The following is a 22518-nucleotide window of genomic DNA, read 5'->3' as shown; positions in this document are numbered from 1 at the left end:
AATAAAGCACTAGCTCAGATCCCAATTGTCCACCCTGGCCAGCAACAGGAGCTCAAGGAGGTCCCACTCACACCTGCCTGGTACAAACAGTGGTCTTCAGTCTCTGTGCAGCTCTCCTGCCAAACTTCAGCAACCAGTACTACAAACTCCACGTCGTAAAACTCAAGCTGCTCTCAACTATCAGAGCAATTAGAAAATTATAGAATGTGCGGCTTGGGAATCCCCTCTCCAGGCCTGAAGGCTTGGCTGAGCAGTAGAGGAACAATGAAGAGCTAGGAAGAGGGTGTCAGAGGTGTTCCAGTCACTGAATGTCTCTTATATAAAGCAGTTTTAAAGAAAACACAGAAAGCACAGCACAGAGCCATGCACAGGCACAGCCCTGTTGTCCTGGGCTGGCTCAGAAAAACCCACAAACCCCTGAAACATGAGGTTCTGACTTTCCCTACTGAAAAGACACAAGCATTCATCCCTCTCCTCCTGGATTTCTAGCCAGTGGGCTGTTGTGCAAAAAGTCCATTGCACCAACGTGACTCTTGGAGAGAAACAAGGAGTGAGCCCGAGCAGTTTCTGAAAAAAGGCTACAGCAATTTCCTTCAGGGGCCATAAATCCCAAGTAGAGAGAGGCACCTCCTGGCAGCACTGAGAAAAGCACCTGTGTGTCCTGCCTCTCAAGAGCCCATTCACCCTCTGTCCTCTTCCGTGTATTTATTTGGGGTCAGCAATCCCTGTGACCCCCTGCAATACCCAGACTCTGCCCCTTGCTTCCCAGGACCTGACTCAGAGCTGCCGAGCCCATCACTAGCCCTGACTGCCTCACAGCCGGGGCTGCCACACTGACTGAAATCCACACTGCCATGCTGGTCTGAAATCCACCCTTCTGCCTCAGTTTCCAGGCAGAAAACAGGAGTGTGCCCACTGCCTCCTCTGGGCATCTCTGTGGCACAGATGTGTACCCAAAGACTACTGCCCACGCAGATACAGGACTCACGAGAGCCCTGTGGACACCAAGGGGAGCTGACAAAGCACCTTCATAAATGACAGAAAGGCTTGTGCCCCAAACCTGCAGAAAGGCTGGCAAATGGGCTGTTTCACGGGCTGCAATAGTTATGGGAGGGGCAGGTTTCCCCAGAGAACCCAGGCAGGCAAGAGGAGTGACACTGTACAGACAGGACACAGGAGCACCTTGCACCCACCAACACTGGGACAAACAGGCCAGTTCATGGGGCTGACCCAGTGCAAGCAAGCAAGTCCCTGGGACAAACCACCTTTCTGATCTTCTCCCTTTTAAAGGTTTGTTTAGGAGAATGAAACAGGACTGCTAGGACAGGGCCATGACACATGGAAAAAGACAGCTTTTCACTTTTGGCTAGAGTTACAGCAATCTTCATGGTGTTAATGCATCAGTGATGCGGTTTCATACTAATTTGCTTTGCAGGAATTCTTCACCAATCTGTGTGTGAAAACTGAGAAAAATAAATGCCTTTAAACATTCTCTCACTACAAATTCTGCTGTAGTGGTCAAACCTGCTGAGGAGTTGTGAAAAGAACTGTAGAAACCAGCAGTAAATACTACAGCAGTGCAAATTCATCCTGGGTACAGCCTTGAGCCTCTTCATCTCCAGCCAGTGATTACAGCCAATAATTCCACCAGCTCTGGCAACATCAAGCCATGTATTTCAACAGATAATCAGGTTCAAAAGCTTTCCTGTGGATTTGGAGGCCAGGAAGCTGGACTACACCTGACAATCAGTGAAGAAAGTATCATCATAGGTTTTCAGAGGGCAAACCTTACCAGTTATTACTAAAGGACATGTATTCAACCAATTTCATATGTTTACTTACAAAGCTACTAAGAAAAAAGAAATTCAAAATCTAAACCAAACTACTTCATTTATTCCCCTTTATTTAAAATGCACAATCAGCTGATCAATTCTCTTTCAATCTTCACACCAAATTCTATCCCATTCCTCCCAGCATTCTATCAGGAAAATCCCCAGAAGTATCTCTTCTGTACCATACTGGGCCCCAAAAGAAATCAGCACAAAAGAACAGCTCCAGTTCACAGAATTAGCCACACATCTGTGATGGCAGCATCTCATGGTGATGGACACCCTGGACACCCTCGTTGTGCCAAGTTTTGGGCACTTAGACAAGTGCATAGGCTGGGATGTATCAATAAACAAAACCTTCAAGATTTTGCTGCCTTTGACATTCAGGGCCTCCTTTAATTTGGATATTCTCTCTCGCAGATGCTGCTGATGTGACTTTAGAAGTCTGAGGCTGTCCAGGCACCCAAATGTTCCCCTCTGCCTGCCCTGCTCTGTGCTGTTTGTGGAGCACTGTCCCTGCCAGAGGGACACAGCTGCTGCCCCTTGGCCTCTTGACAGCACACTCAGATCATGGAATTAGTGGGCCAACCTCTGAAGCAGAAACACCCAGGCTCTATGAACTCTGTCATGGTTTTCAGCATGTTAATTATTTCACTTTCAGGGATAATTATGCACACATTGCAGTGTGCTTCTGTGCCAGAGCAGGAACTCTCTCTCACACAAAAATGCTCATGGAGGCCAAGCTAGTAGGCTCTCTCCTTATCTTTTGGAAGGAAATTTATGCTCCTCCAGTGTGGATGTTGCTCTTGCCTTCCATGCAGTCCCTGACTGAAGAGAAGCCAAAGAAAAAAGAAGAAACATCATAATTCTTTTTTTTTTTTGTTATACAAGAAGCCAGTTCTCCAGGATTACAGACTCAGCTCTGTAATGAATTATTTATCCTAGGAAAACAAAAATGTTTTATTTAAGATGACAGAGAGCCTGTAAATTTGCTTCTTATATATGCATTGACTAATTAGATTAATTAAGCATGCATACACTTCTGAACAATCAGGCAGGTGGCAAATCATATTTAAGAGAACTTATAATATTCCTTCTCTCATCCTCACACTTGATTAAATGACATCCATTCCATCAAGAAACCAGGGCAGAAAATAGCCTATTATTTGCAATGTGCTGTCCCATTATTTTCACGTTTTATTTACTTCTTTAAAGAAACTGCAAGACAAATAAACAGCTTCCAGCAGCTAATCGTCTTTCATATGAGACCCCAGAAATATAATTCACTGTGCTGCATTAAAACAACAAAACCTGGTAAAGCTATTAACACCATGACTGAAACTGAAATCTGTGAGATAAAGGAACTCTGTGGAAAGGCTGAGAAACTGTGCTGAAGCTCTTGCAGAGAGTTCTCTGAAATTTCACTATTTCAGCCTGTGAAGATTCACACAACCTTTCATTTTCTCTTCAAGCAGCAAAACAAAAGAAGGGAATAGCAGGAGATGTCTTCCCTGGATCTACAGCTTTGCTGCTTTCGACAGCTGCGAGCACACCCAGAGTCCCCCAGGATGCTGCAGCCTGGAGTGGCAGCCAGCCTAGGGAAGGGAAACTGCAGCCAAGTGCTGAGCAGCGAGCTCTGGACGCAGCCCAAGCCCGCAGAGATGCGAGCCCTGCGCGGTGTCCCTGTGCCCCCTGTGCCAGCAGGACACGCAGATGGGGCAGGGGTCGTGTGTGGCAGCCCTCACCAGCACTGCTGCCCTGGAACCTGCCCTCTCTGCACCCAGAGCTGCTCCCAGCCCCCACGAGCACAAGCCAAGTGACAAAGCCCATCCTCACCTCCAGCCAGCCCCACCATGTCACACTAGCGGGGTGAAACCAGAGCGGCGCTACCGGAGCGCAGAGCAAGAACAGGAGCATAATCAACACTCCAACTGGTTATTTCCACAAAACCGAGGCAGGCGCCTAAAAACACCCCCAAACCAGCCCACTCTGAATGGAAGGGGTTTAACAGAGTCTTTCCTCATCTTTATGAAGTTAAATGCTGAGGCTTTCACTATGAGTTAATGACTGGTTTGCACTACTCCTTTCTTTGTGCGCGCTGTCGCTAATCAGGAGCAGCGAGCTACCTCAAAGCCTCATTACTAGCCAACAAAAAAAGCCAATGAATCCTCAAACAGAAGTTTTGCTGCAGTGGCATATTGCCATTTAGCTGGAGGGAGGCAGGAGAAAGCAAGTCAGCAGTGACATATTCTGTGCATCCAGCTGGGAGAAAAAGAAAACCCAAGTATAATACCGCATCTTATCGGAAGTAGTTAATCTGACATAACTTACTTAACAAAAATTACAGTCTATTAAAAAGGCATGTAAGCAATGCAGCTGAAAACAAGTCTACACAGGAATCAGCTAGCGCAATTATGGCTGGCTAAAAAACAGCAGAGCCAAAAGAAAACTGTGCATAATTTACCAGCTGACAAATGTTAATGACAAATAGAAGAAAACAGGTCCTTGACAAAGAAGAAATAATAGCTGCTCACTTTGGAGTTTCACTTCAGGACTCAAATATTTTTATCAGGGGAAAAAAATTAACACACAAAAAAAGACCATCTTGCATCTTTGAAAAACAAACAAATCAGCACAAGATAAGGTCTCCGTGGGAGGGGTTTGACCTGGCTTTGGTCTAGTGCTGGTTACACAGAGGTTGCACATGAAGAAAATACATTTGTGTCTGAAGTCTTGCAAGATTAGTATTTTTCTATTCCTCCTAACAAGGTAATCACATACTTTGCATAACACTGAGCATATGAGCAGCCCTTCTGGAGCCACACTTTAAATTCAGGACACACTGAGCTGCTTTGCTGAGCTGGAGCCACAGGGAATGCCACAGGGATTGTGCTGTATGTTTTCTGCAGACAGATGAGAGCAGTGAAGGTATAAGCACCACATCCTGCTACCCACAAATATCTCTCATTACAGTGTGGAAAAAGAGCCATTGTCATTTCAGGTGTTACATTTTTGTTGCTTAGTTTTAGGATAATTTCATATATTGGAGCTACAACAGTGCAATTCTCACACAGCAGCTTTTAGAGCAGCAGTTCTAGGATGGCCTGCACAGAGGTTGGAGGTCCCATGCTCCTTATTAAACTCTTTTTTTTTTTTGTCCCTCACATTAAATGCAGCCAACATTATTCACCTATAATGATGTATCTGCCACATGATAACTAATCCTGGATGGGGGTCAAGGCCATCCATCTGCAAAAGGAAAAACTGTCCTGCAGCAGAAGGTCCTGGGGCATAAGGCACAGTGCGAGAGCAGGGGTGGCAGAGAGGCAGCGAAGGAAGAGAGCAACTGCTTTTGTGGTATTCAAAACAGGCAGAGTTATCTTGGCAAGGGGCTACAATCCAACCCCAAGCTAGGACTAAATAGCAGCTGGATTTTTAAAGGTATGCTGGTGCCTAATAAGGAGCTGGTAGGATTTCTTGCATCATTAGGCCTCCAAATACCATGGCCTGAGGAAGGAAGTATGCCCATTATGTTCTTGAATCATCCATGTGCTCCACAGTCTGACTGTTACCTGGATGAACACAAGCTTGGGATAAATCTACACTACATTTTCATGGATGAAATTATTTGATCATACTTAAAAAAAAAAAAAAGGGGTGGGGGTGGGGGTAATGACATCATTGCCACAATGTCAGTGATCAAGATCTAATTACCAGAACCTAATTTGCTATCTGAAAAAAAGAACCCAGTATGACAAGTAATTATTTTACACACTCACATATTCACATGGTCTTTCAGGAGGCCAATTTTCCACAGCAGAAGGCAGTCATTAACAATACTCAAAACTGTTACACATAATTAGGATTTTTGGAAAGTGCCTCATTAGACACCTAAATGCACAGTTCTGTTTATAGGAGATGTATTTTCAGGTAAGAGAAATCTTGATTATGAATGGAAGGGGCAAAGGAAATAGGACTAAAAGCAATATGAAACAAAAAGAGGTCCAGAAATTAGTAATCATCAGAAGAGTCTTTTGATATGGAATTTGTAAAAAGACAGAAATCTATCAATGAAATGTCATAGTCAGAGGGGGGCGGGCAGTGGGGAAATAGCTGAAAATGGTCAAGATTAGGTACAAGGGCAATCTATAGAGAGAGAAAGGCAAGGGTTGTGTGCATGGCAAACACCCAACCCAGGATCAGGGTACAGTGGTGTCTCCCCAAGCCCCTGGACTGGCAAACCAGCTCCTGTGCAGCTGTGTGCACTCAGCCTTTGGCCTCCTGCACAGGGCTGTGGTGGTGTGGGTTAAACCACTCAGCCTCACTCTTCAGAAAACTCACACCACTTCACACTGCTAAAGCAGAGGTTACAGAGAGCTCTGAGGATTCCAGGGGCACTTCAGGCATCTTTTCAGGCAACAAGTATGCTGTCCAGAGTGATTTTACAGCATGATTCGCATCTATCCTGAGTGAAGAGCTGACCCTTTATTTTATAATTTCAAGTAAACTAACATTATATTATTTGCTGTATGTACCTTATAAAAAGTATTTTGGAGGACTGAAATAACTGGTGACCACAATAAGTTTTTCTTGAACAAATGCTCCTCCTGCATGGATTTGCTGAGCAAAGAACAGGAGGAACAAGCATGGGAGGAGGAGACCCTAGATAGCACCTTCAACATCTGTACCAAATATTTTAAAGTGTTTTTGACAACTCTGATAAACATGAGAAACTAAATACAAACATTACAAATATATGTTGGCACAGACCATGAAACAACATGTGTGTAATAACATTAGCATTTTTGCTTCATGTATCTAGCCTTCAGAGGTTGTTTCTCTGGCTTCCCTGACTCCAGCATGAGCACTGCACGTTTCATGTCTGGGGCTTTTGTTAATTCCTCCCCCACTCTCCTTTAGAGGTCAGACTCAAGTAATAGCTTCTGCATTTTAGCTGTCAGCAATATTTCCTCTTCTTTTCTCCTGCTGCTCAGGTCAATCATCTTTTCCCACTGAGGTTGGAAAACCTGCCTGCTCCTTTGCTTTCTAATTATAATCTCCAATTCATCTTCCTTCACTTTCATTCAATTCATGAACCACATTTGTCTTTTTTCTTTCTCTCTCTACACTAGAATATGCTATTCTCCTTCTCTCAGGATTTTTTTACACTTAACCAGGATAATACACAAGTAGCACCTATCATTTGATTCTATCCCATAGATCCTTGTCCTTTCCTAAGAGTCACCATGCAGTTTAAGCACACACAGCTGCACATTTATTAAGTGGAAGGAGTGGCTAGAAATTTCAGCCTGTAGCAGAGGACCACGTGTGTTGTGCCTTCCAAGTCTCACTTGCTCTTTTTCAGCCTCCTCCAGCCAGCACAAGCCCCACTTCCAAGGCCCCACTCATCCCCCAAGCTGAGTGGGCAGAGGAGAGCCTGCAGTTGATCAGGAATGCTGCCTGCTCCCACCTAGGAGCTGACAAAAAACAGAGCAAGAAGCTGCCAGAGGAAGCACCTGATGGTGCACACAGCAGGGCTGTCCTGGGTCCTACAAGCCCAGGAAACATCCTGCCTTTTGGTCCCTGACAGTGGCATAAGCAGCCTTGCAAGTGGGGTTGAAAGGAAAGAAGATCCAATAAACTTCAATACACTGCAGCCATCAGATTTAATAGTCTGATTTTTTTAATAACTTTATAAGTATAGATATGTATTAAAGCTTTCCTGGGTATATACATTTCCAACTTGTGAAGCAAAATAAGCCTTGGGAATTGCCAATAGACAAATAATTCTTTTTAATCCTTGTCTTTTCAAGTTCTCATTAGATTTTATAAGTAGCACAAGCAAAAACATTGATGTTATTTAAGAGAATTTAATTTCTGAGTAGCTCTGAAAGACATATTACATTTAATTGACTTTATGTCTCACATTCAAAATTTTCCAATGCTATCAGCAGGCTGGCCAGAGAAAATTTACTAGCAAGACCCTGTCAGAAATGGTCACACCACCCACCCCTCTGGCTGTCTGGTCAGGGTGGATGCCAGCTTTCCTCAGACTGTCACAAAGTGCTCCAAAACTCTCCAGCAGTCAGTTTTCCAGCAGCTGGGTCAATTCAGACAGTATGTGAAGGTGCTGTACTTTTCACACATTGCTTGAAAGCTCAGTGGGAGGGAAGGATCATGGATCCATCCCTGGGCAGCCTTCAGGATGCACCACAGCAATTCCATCTCTCCCCTTTGTGAGCCCCCAGTACCCCCCAGGCACTGGTGAGGAGCAGCCTCTCTGCACCCTGGGGCTGCTCCTCTTCCTGGCCAGCCTGGAGGAAAGGACAGCCAAGGAATCTATTCAGAGCCCTCTTGCTGGAGCCAGCTGTACCAAGCCAGAACCCACTTTTCAGTCTGTTCAGGCCATTTTTCCCCCTGCTGATGATTAAAGCTAATATAAAGACTTTTATGAGACCTTTGGAGCCAACAAGTCCAGCGATCTCGATGTTATGACAAATACAAGATGCATTAGTGTGTCTATATGGATTGAAAGCAAAGCTGTCTCGTGACTACCAAGAATCAGGAAACATGGCCATAAGGGTTTCCTTCACCCTTTTTATTAAAGCCCACATTCTTTCCATGCTGCATTTTTCCAGTAAAGCAAGCAGAGTACTGCCACAAAATGTGGCCATAAAACAGAAAGTAGTGAAAACAAATGACATCTCTGGTGTGTTCCCTTTCTGGGCTATAGTTTTGCACAAAGTCAAGTTCTCATTAACACTCAGAAGGATTTGCAGTACCATCAGCTCACACAGAGAGAGGAGAAAGCAGAATTCATTCCATCAATAGTACTCACAAAATATTGAGTACTAGACCCACAACTAACAGGGAGTAGAAACTTGAAACAAAAACAACATTCCTTGGGTAAGGCCTGAGAAAAATAAGAGTTCAGGGTACCAAAAATCAGATACTCCAGAGTAAGTAATGGTACACAAATTCAGTGACAAATGGTGTACAGTCTGGGGACAGTGAAATAAAACATCACACAAAGATAATGCTCCTTGTCTCAGTCAAACCAGCAGAAACACAGCATGGTTTGGGTTGGAAGGGACCTTAAAGGTCACCCAGTTCCAAGTCCCTGCTATAGGCAGAGGCACCTTTCACTAGCCCAGGTTGCTCAGAGCTCCACCCAGCGTGGTCTGCATTAACATTCCTGATGATTTAATTTGGGACATATTTCCTTTCACAAAAACTCTGTTGCACATGCTACAGAGGAGCGTACATGGAAATCTAAAGAGTGTATTTTTGTCTGCCATGCTTAAATAGTATCTTAATCAAAAATTGTGGCAGCTCCCTCATCACAGAACAGAGAAATAAGTATCAAATTGGTCATTACAAGTCACAGAAAAGAAGCAAGGAACAAGTTCCAAGGCAGTGTCCAGAAGACCTGCTCACACAGCAAAGGAAACAGAGAAAACCACATCATAGCTCTGCTGAGTTTTTCTAGTAGGTAAATTCTGAACAATAACAGAGTTTCAAAATTAGGCTGTGCAGGCAGGTATAATCATTACAAAGACTGATAGTCTGTAAAGCACCAGTGTTCCAACCTTAATTTAAATCTCTAGTAGAATTTATATTAAGAGACATATTAGCTGGTTTCTGTTACATTGCTGTGAACTTTCCATTATATAAAGTAGTTGGTAAAATATTTTCCAGTAGACTGTTTGCTATCCTAATTATACAGTGGGATATATAATCTATATAATTTGTAGTTCATCGTCTCCTTGGCAACTTTCCAGCAGTAAAATAGTAAACCCATTGTATGTTTTTAGGTCAGTAAATAGTTCAAAAATAAAACAAACTTATTTTAAGGGTCTCTTTTGTTTGTTTTCCTTACACAGGAAACTTTTTACTCTGATAGAGATCAAGAAAGGATCAAAATCGACAGTTTAAAGACTACCAAATCTAGAAGAGAAAGCTGACAGAGATTATAAAATACCAATTTGGGAGATTGTGCTTAAAACTGGAATTGTTTAGGTTCAAAGGACAGAGAATTCATTAAACAAGCTACTAATAAAAATCGTTGTGGCCTTTTACTTAGTTTTCAATATAAAAATTATTTGACATTTGCATTACAAACTCTGTCCTCCCTAAGGGAACAGTGATTTCTCTGCACACAGTGAATGCTCTCTGGAACACAGAAAGGTTACTGCAAGGCAATCAATCATCCCAACCACCCAGCAGTCTTGTAAACAGCCAGCCAAACTGTTCACTCCAGGTTGCCTTGCAGCTGCTTTTCGATTTGTGCAGGGTATAAATACATATGCATAATCAATATTGTAATTTAATTCCCACCCTCTAATGCTACTGTAATTCCTGGCAGATTAATTCTTAAAGGACTGCACCTGGAAAGAGTGCAGGGTGATAAAAACAGCTCAGTACTTTTTAGGGCCACCAGGAAAATGCTCTCAATCACAACAGGCTGATGACTGCTTAGTGGCTCCATTACAGCTGCCAGGTGCTTACTTTTATTCCACATAAATCCTAGGCTGATCAGAATAAAATTTCAACAGTGATAGTATTAATAACAGCAGGGAAACAGGAAACATGCCCCTGTCCCAAGCCATGTGCCTCCCATCACCCTTGCTGCTGCTGCAGCCCTGAGCCCTGGCGATGTTGATGGCTGTGAAGGAGGGAGAGGAAGGAGAGGAAGATAGATTGACTCCAGGTGCTCCACGCCAGATGAAAAGCCTGCAGAAGTGTCAGTTCCCCTTGATTTTCAGGCAGTTCCTCAGTCAGTTCATGGTCCCAGCTCCACTTGACTTGGGCAGGGCTGTGTCAGGACATGCCTCTCCGAAATGTCAGGCTGCCTGCCAGGGTCAGGGTGTGCAGGAGGAGCACCATTTGCTGTCACGCTATCCCTGCAAAGACAGGACAGCCTGCTCCTGCCAGCAACAGTTTTGTGAACACAAATGCACACACAGAACACACAAACAGCATTAGTCAAGAACCAAAATATTTGTGATACTATTCTGGGGTGTCAGAGTAAAGAACAGTAAAAACAAGAAACATTTGGTCTTCACAAAGGCAGTTATTTTTGTTGAAGGAAAAGCTTATTTTAAAATCCCAGGAGGAAAACTCCTCAAAGGTTTTTTCAATCCTAGATCTCAAAGTACTTGATAAAAAGCAAAACCACCATTCCTCTTTTATAGGCAAGTCAAGAGGTATAACAGATTTATCAAGGGTCAGTATAGAAATGGAGAACAGCCAGAGACAGAACCCGTTTCCCAAATGTGGCAAAATGGTTTTCTAAACTCTGACTCTCAGAATTAGAACGAATATACCTGTATACATATATATACACACACATAGAAGATTGTCAGGCCTCTGTAAGGCTATCACAATTCCACACCTTGTCTTTTAGAGCCTGTTCATAAGTGGTAACATTTAAGGGCCAACCTCAGCAGGTGAAAGACGTGCTGAACCTAGTAATTTCTGACAGTTTTAGTAACTGCATTCCGATTTCACAGGGTGTGAACAATTTAAAAGAACTGGGGATTCTCCTCATGTAACATGAATTATTTACCACAGTAGTGCCACAGACTCAGTGCTTCAAGAGAAACTCCAACTTCTTTAGGTCACTGTCCTTAAATTACTTTCCCAAAAAGAAAAAGGGAAAAAAATCAACTGAAAGCCCACAAAAATGCTAGGCTATTTATGTAAGTTTATTTCACTAAAAGTCCCATTAAAGCCAAAGGACCATTGTGAAAATGCTGTAAGTTTTCCAAAGGGATGCACAGATGACTGGCCTCAATGCAGCTCTGGGATGCACCTGCAGCTCTGAGCATTACTAGGGCAATAAAGCCCCCAGTTACTAAAGATACGCAATGTACTGGAGCAGGAGAAAGCATACACTGGTTCAAGCTCCACAAGCAGAATTTCCTCTCTCTCTCCCTCTTTCCTACACTGAGCTCACCTTCCTCATTGAACTCACAAGCAGCTTCCTCAGCTGAAGAAATCAAAGAACAGCACCCCCATGGGTGAGCTCCAATGGGGTATTCAGAAAAGCAACTTGTGAATCAGAAAAACCTGTGTCTGTACTCCCTGCTCCTTTTTGTACAACCACCCCCTCCCACACACACAGATATTTTCAATCCAGCATTACCACAAGCATTATTTTAGGAATTGCCTTTGAACTGAGCCATACAATACATTTAGGCAATGGAAGTGGGGGAAATGACTGTCCAAAGGGGCAGGAGTAAAGCAGATCTGCTCTGCATCCCTGTGCTCCACAGCTCCTGCACTGCACGTGCCACAGTAAAGGTGACAGGTCGGGCTCCCAGCTTTGGTCCATGTTGAGGGGCTTAGGACTGTCTCAGCTGGAAAACCCAGCTTCTCTCTTCTGTGCTCCAAGAGGTTCATCCTCAGGAGGTGTCTCAGATGATGCTCATACTAAGAGACCTTCTCACAGGTCAAAAGCAAGACTGTACAAAACCCACAGCATACCTCATGTTAGTAAACATGTTAAAAATCTTATTATTATAGACATAGTTTTTGTCAGCTGCCTGGATTGAAACCATCCCAAGAGCACCACCAGGAAAGAAACAATAGGGTTCATCAAATGCAGGGCTATCACCAATTTTTCTACATTCACATTCAGATTCTAATTCATAGAGATCAGCATTCTCCAAAAGAAAACTGCTCTGGAGCAAGGGATCTGTCCTTTGCCATCTGTATTTATTAGCTGGGAGATCATGTTTCTCCCAATAAAATCAAGACTCTCATTCACAGGCACTAACAAAAGAGTAGATTCTTCTAAAGGCATCCAGAAGAGCAGAGGAACAGAGCGAGCCCAGCTTCCATTACAGATGAGGCAAATAAAACACATTCCTGTCTGCACCAACATCCTAACTCTCATCTCACCTGTGGCAATTGCACCTCAGAACAGCTCAATTCCCTTCAGAGATGTTGCTATAGCACTTGTCAATATAAATGGGATCAGAAACAGTGTGACATTGAACAGCAAAACAGACTGGTACCAACAACCACTTGGAATTTTTTTTCTTTTAATTTAGATCTGGGAATATTATTTTGCATCTTATATAATCCTTAGTGGTTTACATATTCTCTATATTTTTTAATACTCTCATATAGCTTTAAATGAAATTAAAAGCATATGAAAAGGAAAGATACTGGACTGAAAATGCCTCTGGAATTACTTTGAAAAGTCATTTTTTTATCTTTTTTCTATCACAAAAAGATACTTTATTTTAAAGAAAGTGCATTCAGGTGATGAATCATGGCCTCAGCAGAGATTTTACAGTCTGTGATTGAGTCATAAAGGAGAACAAAGCTGAGAACTGAGCCAGGGTAGCTGGCAGTTGAGAAGACAAGGACACAGGCAGCAGGCTGGGGGTGAAAACATACCAACACTGCACAAAGGATAAAAGAACAATTATCAAGGCCAAATAGAGGCATTCAACTCTCACAGTCCAACCCCATGAGACTGAATATAAGCTTTTCTTCTTTTTTAATGTTTCATTCTAATATGATATTGACAAAGATTTCTATGTCTTCTGATGTCTCCCCTGAAAAAGCTTGATGCCGTTTCAAAATCAATGTTTCATGGTACATACCTCTCGATTTCTCTGGAAACACAGAAATTATACTTTTTCAAAAGCTTCACACAGATTTTGTATCGTCCCAGATTTCAACTTTCCCATCAGTGGAGCAAAGATCATGTACAACTGACTCTTTTCCTGTTTGTTTAAGTGATGTTTTAAGAATTGGAGGTCTGACACTTTCTTTGGGGGTAGGGTTAGGGGGTGTAAATTTTATATTTATGTCTTCTCAGCCCTAGGCCTCTGCATTGACCAATTTATTTTTCCACTTACTTCAAGCCATCAACCTATCTCTGCCATTAGCTCTGATTTATAACGCCTAAGAACATAATCCAAACATGAATCTTCCTTGGGAATGCTGTAGTGGCATGAAAAAAGAACCCCATTTAGTGCTCTTCCTAGGATAGGAAACATGAAGTTTCCAGGGCCATCAAAGACATGAGAGCTCTTTTGTCTGACGTTCCCATTCCAACCCTTACAAAGTATCTCTTCAGCCGAGAGCAAGAACATCAGGCACCTACAGGTAGGGAGGAAAGGGATTTCCTGTCTGACAAAACCAAGATTTCAAAACACTCCCTTCTCACAACCAGATATAACAAAGCCCTTTAAAACCTCTTCCCCAACAGGAAAGAGAAAGACCAGTTCACCAAACTAACCAAAAACTAGAGTGAGGGAAATGCAGAGCTCAGACTCCCAACCTGAACTGGGCAGAGCAGACCCAGCTTCTACAAGAGCATCTCACTTGGGTCATTCAGAGGTCTCTGTGCAACTAACCCCTCTCAAATTTCTAACTTCAAATTAAGAAATCTTATTGCTTCCTGTCTCTTACTGGGAGTAAATAAAAATTCTAACAAATCCCCATTTTTTTGCACCTAAACACTTCTTATTAAAATTCCACATCTCGTTTGTTGTCAGCCCATGCTTCTGTCACATATTTCATAGGGTTGGTATGGGGTAGGATATTCTGCTTTTAAACAGTGCAGAGCAAGGCTGGAAAAGTGTTGCCTTACTAAACCTGAAAGCTTGCAAAATGAGGACTGCAAACAACGAGAGCAGGATTTATTTATTCAGTCAATTTCACGATCTCTGATGTTATTCCTTACTTTTTCCTGTCTTTATCACTTGGCCACTTGTGCTGTAAATCGTCTACACAGAGTGGAGGAGGGCTGTAAAGTGATCTTGGGATTTATTACACTGCTTTTGCAGGATAAGTTTCTGTGATGCAGAATACAGAAGATTCCTATGGAAACCTGAGCACTCTTTGGTCATTTTGATCTTTTCAGCTAAAACTTTCTGAAGTCACATAAGTGACACAGGAGCCTAACCCCTGAGCTTTCAGTGCAACTTGTGCCTCACTGTTATGCTGCTTTTCAAAGGGAATTTGGAGTAAAGATATAGTCAATGGAAATACCAAATGCAATTCACTTAAACATTGTTAGAAGAGTTTTGCAGTGTGGTTTTATAGCCAGGAGTCACCATTTCAGTCTGAACTATTTGGCAATTTTATATAGGAAGTGTCCTGTATTCCTGTGCAGTGTCACATCATGCTCTCCTGGTTACCAATGAAGATTCATCTTGGACACTGCAGTGCAATGAAGAGCAAATTAACATCCACTGATCTGCCACTTGTCATAAAAAGTCTTGCCAACAGTTCTCACACGTCCCTTCTCTATTGTTTTGTCCAATCAATAAAAAGACTTATCACTGACTTTCACATGAAAATAGAGAGGAGCAAGCGCTTACTCATCTTGTAAAGCACCGTGCTCTTCTGAGAAATGTTTGGCAGGTTCTGCTTCTTACAGTAACACTTTGTTTTAATGGCACTTTAATGCTGACTTGACAGTGGAAGTCCCATTGAAACATTCAAGGCATCCACATTAATGCTAAATAAAAGTCATTATGATTTTAGAGCTAGGCCAGGACAGAAATATCTAATCTGGCAGACTCCCTGGGAGCACGAGGGGGAGATGCTTGCTAACCTTTGGAACTGCCAGCCTGCAGATGCAACAGTCCTGCACAACACAGCACTTTGCTCACCCAGGTACCCAGCCCTCCTTAAGGCTTCTTCACATTCACTCTTCAAACCAAAGCTGCTCTCAGGTCATCCCTGGGGCGAAGGGGCAGCAGACAGGCAGGCAACAGGAACCTGAGCCACAAACAGCACTGGCTGTAACAGAGATGTTTTGCCAAGGATGAGCTCTGTGACTGCTTCAGAGGCTTGGAGCAGACAGAAGAGATCTTGCTGTTGCACACTGATAGTTTATCTTTAATGTGCAAAAGAGAAATGCAGCATAAAATTTGCTGAGATTTGGACTGAAATCCAAACTTAATGAATGTAAATCATTCATGGTTTGAATACCTTACTGGAACACAGAAACCCTGCGTCAGTTGCTGGATTTATTCCCTGCTCCTGTTTCCTCCTCACAGTGAGAGGGGAGTTAGTCCTTGAGATTCCCTTACTCTGGCTACAAGTCCAGAGAGGGTGCACTGTCTTCCCCAGCTATGTACAGAAAGAGATGTATTAACATAGTGGTATGCTCACTACAGCTGGAAAAATATCTTTTTACAGATAGTGAATGAAGCTCCAAAGGCCAAGATCAGAGCCACTGACTGTGTGTATTTTACATGTACATGCATTTTTCTTGCCTTTCCCTTCACACACACCTGAACAAGCACAAAAAGAACAAGACGCACTGGTGGTTCTCCAGTTTTCTAATTTTTTTCTCCCAAAGTTAAAGGCAGATTTTCAAGAAGAGAAAGTGTAAGCCAGGCAAAAGTAAGGTCATGCAGCTACTGATAGGAGTCCTGCCTTTGGAACAAAGAATAAGCTGGATCCTGAAGTAGGAAACTTATTTTTTCTTCCAAAACTTGTCTTTTAAATGCTAAATATTGCTGACCCTGACACCTATACCTATATCAAATTACACTTTTAATCTTACTCACCTCCAGATCTCTATTGAAACTGCTTTGTCTTAAGCCAACCCTAAACAAGCCATCAGTTTTTAAGTAAGTCATGTGTAAAAATCACCCATTGAAAGCCGAAACACTGCAGCTGCTTACAGCACATCAGCCTCATGTTTCACATGACTTCACGGGCAGGGAGTAGCCTGGTGTGCAATGTCCCATCATTTGTCTGCCCCACCAAGTGTCTCCACTGAGGCTGTTGGACATTTAGAACTCAAATAAACCTGAAAAATTCATCCTTACCTTTCTTTAAAGAAAATTTCTGTGCTGAGAGAGAAAATTATTCGTAAAGTGTGGACACACATAGCCCTCACTGCAGTACTATTTCTGATCATTGGCTACTATGACATTGGTAGGGAAATACTGCCAATTTAAAAAATTTGAGCAGTTTAATTAAATGACCTTAATTTCAAATAATACAGACCAAAAGTAATTAATAAAAGGAATGCAGAAATCCCTGCAATAATATTTCATATTTACTGTTGGGGAAATAATCCTTTAAAAAGGTCAAATGGGCTCCAAAGGTGCAATTGAAAAGAATAAATTCTCATGCAAGTTTAAATTCAGTTATGGGCTACAGAGCAGGTTCCAGGCAACGTCAGTATGGCGAGACAGCTTCCCTGTTTGCAGTAACTACAGAGACAGTTTCTCCATCTAAAAATGAGATAATGGTGTTGACCTTCTTTGTGCATTCCTCTGACATCTGCTGATGAAAAAGATGCCATAATAAATACACTTTCTCCTTAGACTGTAATCCTGTGAAGTTTCTCTGCAACAAAGCAAGAGTTATACCATCTTTTTCTGCCCCAGCATACAGAGCCTTGTCCTTGAGAAAAAGGCAAGAAAAACAGAGAAGAGAACATCCTACTAGGAATAGAGATATTCTTTGTTAAACCACAACAAGCAACTAGGAACCAAGCCATGGGGGTAGCTGCCACCACTGCCAGTGCTAAGCCACCTCCTTTTCCATGAGCAAGGCTGAAGTGAACAACAACTCATGATTCATAGCTCTCTCTATTTAGTTAGAAAACATTAAATTTTTAAAATTGCAGAACCTGGCTGTTATCTACTGCAGCCATGGCAGACTTCAGCAGGTAGCACAAGAGTTGTGCCTTTTATTGTACAGACAAAAGAGTAGAGTAAAAACACCAGGATATCATTAGCCCTCATTTCATAGTCAAAAATCAGGGCAAATATCATTAGAAGCATCTCTCCAGAGCAGAGCATGCAGCCCTGGGACATATCCACTGCAGGCCAGGACCTCAGATTTGCCTTCAGCAGCCCGGGCCCAGAACTAGAAATTTCCTCATGAACACAGAAGAACACACTGTCAGGCCTTTTGTAACCTTTCTTTTTATATACCTTTAAAAATATATTTAGCTCTTTGCTGAAAGGCACAAAGTGTTTTGCATCAGGGATTGCCCATTAAAGTCCTGACTGCTTTACGGATGTCACGACAGATTCAGTTTTTTTAAGCAGCCCACAGATATGTTTTTAAAGACTATCAAGCCTCTACTGTGATTCAAAAGTTGAAGCCACAAAGAAAGTTCAGAGCCTAAGAAATAAATCACATGGCTCATTTAAAATATACATGAAATTTAGGTTATTTGCAAGCACACAGAAATACGCCAGGTCATTTTACTGACAGCACCATCTTCTTTTGCCTCGGGTGAAAAGTTGAAGCCCCCAGCGGAGGGACTAAAACACAGTTCTTTTACCCCAAGAACAGAAAGAGCCCTGACAGCAGTGGGGCACGGCTCCCACAGGGCCCCAGCAGCATTCAGATCAGCTGGGAGCTGCAGGGATCAGCACTTCTGAAGCAGGGGGATGAAGCCATTCTCCATGGCTCTCCCAGGCCACAGCATCCTCTTTGTGAGGCCGCCAGGAGCAGAAGCTCACAGGCCACTTCTCACTACCACCCAATGCAGCTGCGCTGGGTGAGGCATTTCCATTAGAAATGTAGGGCATTTGGGTACTGCCAGCCCAGCTCAATTTACCCACTGAAAGCTGCAGTGTTTATTTAATAGGACACAATTTAAAAATCCACTTTATTTTTGCAGTGTCTTGTCCCAGTCTATAAGATTTCTTCCCTCAGTTTCAAAGAGAGGGAGTGAAAGCTCCTAAGGAGAAAGTTTATTTACTAAAAACATGATTTCTACAGCTTTTCAGGACTTCAGAGAAAAAAGGCAAAAAAGGCTGGAGAACTAGCATATTTGGAATAGTATTATCCCAAAGTGCAGTTATTGTATTGCACGAGTCCTGTCCAGCCTCAGTGGATTATTAGGCCTGAGTTTGATAGGTTAATAGGAGAGATTACAAAAACTCACACATAAAACCAGCAGTTGTGAAGACAGAAATTCATTTCTAGCATGATCTACATTCTTGAGAGGGGTCATGTTAAATCTGCCAGGAGAAGGTCAAGACCACACAAAGAAAATAAATCAAGACATCGCTATGCGGACCTGTCTAAAGGTTAAGGATCTAAAGGATATGCAGATACTCTAACATATAAACAGCCCCTGGGGGATAATTGCTTAACCAAGTCCATTTGAGCAGCTCTGAACAGATGGTTTAGTAGGTATATTGACTATTGCTGTGCTTTGTGGCACTATTTATTACCCGCTGAGATGGGGAACAAGTGATACTGTAGACACATAGCTGATTCTCTCTCTAATCATCTGTATCCTTGCAATATCCAGTGACCCAGAAATACATTCCCAGGGGTACATCTCCCACAGGCAGCAAGTACATAAAGCAACATCAGATAACTTCCTGGAGGAATAAAGCCTGGATAGATTAACTACAAAACAGGTTGTTTGGCTGAATTTTCTTCTCACTGTAATTTACAGCTCTACTGTTAAATGCACCTGAGATAATACTGAAGCTGCTGGAAGTATATAAAAGACTCATCAGCTTTATTCTTGGCCCTGAATGCAGAGCCCATGGCTGCTCAGCTCGTTGGCCCAAGTTTCTTCAACCACAAATACTTTTGCACTTCTTACAGGCATTGCACATACCAATACTGTATGTTTTACCTGAACTTCTTCCAGCTCAGGCTGGGAATAGGCTCACACCAGCTCATTCAGGGCAAGCATGACCGCAGTGAAAATGCAGTGGGGACAAGGCCAAGCTCTCCCTGCTGATCCCACCAGGGGACTAGGGAGACTCCTGCCTACACAGGTGGCCAAACCTAGGTTTGTGCATCACTAACTTCCCCCTTATAGCAATACTGGGTAGTAAATTGGGTGTCACTCCTGTTGCCTACAGAGTAACAAGCAATGATGTTTGAAATAAACAATCAGTTTGAATAGGACACGAAGTAGCTGTGCTGGGCACAAGCTCAGAACAACTCTTACTGGGACAGTGCAGTATTGACCCTCAAAACACCCACCTTTTGTAATAATGTCCTGCAATTCAGCCCTAAACTATTTTTTCTAGGATCTACTCTTTTAGGATCATTAATTCCTATCAAACCCATACAATTTCCAGTTTTGCTCTTCTTTATCTGTGTTTCAGGTTGCAAAACAAGAGCACCAAAGATCACCCCTCCCCAGCATGACCATGAGCAATACCTCACCTCCTTCCTGTCACAGAGCCAGCTTTCCCAAGGGAAAACTTTGATCCAATAAAACCTGACTTTGACGTTTGGTTGGGACTTTTGGGCATCTGGCACACATGAGGGTCTGCTGGAGAGCTCAGCAGTGCCTGCAGTGTACAGACATCCACTGCACACAGCCCACACTGTGCACCTGAGCCTGTCCATGAGCAGTGGGCTTACTGTGCCTCTGCTGGACAGATTATTCATGGCAATGGGCTGAGGTGACATGTCCCAAAAGCACTGCACTCATGGTACATGTGTTGATCATATGTGTGGTGTGTGTCAGTGAGATCTGGCCCTTGCCCTTCCTATTTGATCAGTGACTTTGCTTAATCAAGAGGAATTTTGCACCTTGGCACACTCCAGCATCACTGTGCTGCAGGAGGGATACAAACAGAACAGTGAGGGCAACAAACTGAGCGGACATTAACTCAGAGTACCAAGAGAGAGAAAACAGGAGGAGTACAAAATAAGGTGTCTCTAATGGAAGACAAATACTCAGATTTTTATCAAAGCTGGGGCAGGCAGCCCTGTGAAAGAAGACACATGGAATATTTAGGTTCCTTGATTTTGGGTTCTGGGCAGGAACAAAATGCTCAAAGTTCATGCTTTAGGTCTCAATGGGCTAGGCCAGAGGCTTAGATCTTGAATTGAGAAACTGGGCTGCACTGTCCTGTGACCAGTGTCTTAAACAGAAGGAATGTCATCATTCCTGCTCATTCACTACCTTCCCCCCACAAACAGAGTTTTTCTTTTCTAAGCTGATGCAAGAAAATAGTTGCCAAGAAAGAATTCAGAACCTTGACAATTTGGACAATCCTCCACTAATCTTCCCTTCAGGGTGCCCACAATCCTTTAAAGCATGACAAACTGACAGACGGAGCTCCTTTATACTCACTGGGCTCTATATCTTTATAAACTGGCTCTTCTGTATGCAGCAGAAAACCTGGGAAGGCAGACACTGTCAAAGGAAGGTGGAAACAGGCCTATTTAAGAGCTCTTGAGGGGCCACCAGATGAAAGGAGATCTGTGCACAATAATATGACTCTTCAGGTACAGAGAGGGGGAAAAAAATCTACTTCAGCCTTGTTGGAGAAGAATCCCACATGCCTGTTAATCTACCTACCAAAGGTTAATTGACACTTTAAAAAAATTTGGAAGGCACTCAAAGACAAAAAAAACCAGCTTGCCAGAGAGCAGAATCCTCCCCCTACTATGGTTTAGGTGTTTTTTGTGCCAGAGCCAAACTGATATGCCCTTGACATGTGGAGAACGTTACAGCTCCAGGCAGCTTTTGGTTCAGTGGGGTTGAAAAAGTTGTGTGTGCAATGACAGCCCAGCTCGTTCTGCCCCTCCATATTTTATTTTCTTTTTAGGATTGTCTGTGTTTTGATAATGCCACCCTGATGCTTCCAAACTGGAGGGGGAGCACACTCAAACACACCAGCTGCTAACAAGCTCATTCTGAGCTGTGCCCAGGCTAGAGAAATTCTTCTATGGATTGGAAAGACACATGTCAAACAACTTTTAAGAAGCCAACTCTGACACATTTCCAACTGCAAATTTCACACCAAGTTTTTTTCCTGGCTATCTGATACTGAGCTCAAAAACACTGCAATGATAAACTAGTCACCTGCCATATGGCATTCCAATTGCTGAAGATGACCAAGCCTGAGTTCACAAATTATTTTTCATTCAGACACCAGAAACAACATTATAACAATGTGGACAGAATGGATATCATGCTGTTGGCTAACACACTGACACAGACATAGCCCATTCTGTTAAACATAAACACACACATATATATTTTTTATATATATATAAAGCTTTTCCTCTCAGTCTCAATTTAGAGATTAGTACTACCATGAATAAACTTGGAAGATGAGAAACAATATCTATTAGATAACCATGTCAAACTCAAAAGTTGAATTTCATTCCAATGAGAGCTTTTTCATGTATTACTGCATATAGCAGACTAAAAGTAGTAGAAGAACTGGACAACTTAATACTAAGATTGCTTCCAAATGAACTATTACATGAACTCTAACACCATTCCCAATTTTCAAGATTATATACATGATTACAAGGGACCTAAACAAAAAACAAAAAAGAATATGAATGTCTGAAAACAGGTTAATGAAGCAATTTCCAAACCTATTCATTTACTTTGTCTTTTTTTATTATTATGGCACTAAATTTATAAGTATGTCAGCAAATACATATGCTGCACCTGTGGGAAAGCAGAATCAAGGTTAACACCTCTGCTTAAAAAAAGAAAAAAGATTGCTTTTCAAGATTATAATTCACAAGCTGTGCATACTAATGCTACCTCATCCTTCTCAGCAATTAACAAAGATGAAAAGAGAGACTGGCTAAACAAATAGACTTTGAAGCATCCTTTCATCTATTTAAGAAACTGGTGGGATCTTATTGCCATCACTTTGCTGTGTTTTATAGCTTCCTGAGAATCTTAACTAAAAAAAAAAAAAAAAAAAATCAATCTGCTTGGAGCAAGTCCTAC

The sequence above is a fragment of the Passer domesticus genome, chromosome 11 (genome assembly GCF_036417665.1).
Source record: "Passer domesticus isolate bPasDom1 chromosome 11, bPasDom1.hap1, whole genome shotgun sequence".
In the NCBI taxonomy this organism is placed as follows: Eukaryota; Metazoa; Chordata; class Aves; order Passeriformes; family Passeridae; genus Passer; species Passer domesticus.
Note: the sequence above shows the minus strand (reverse complement) of the source record.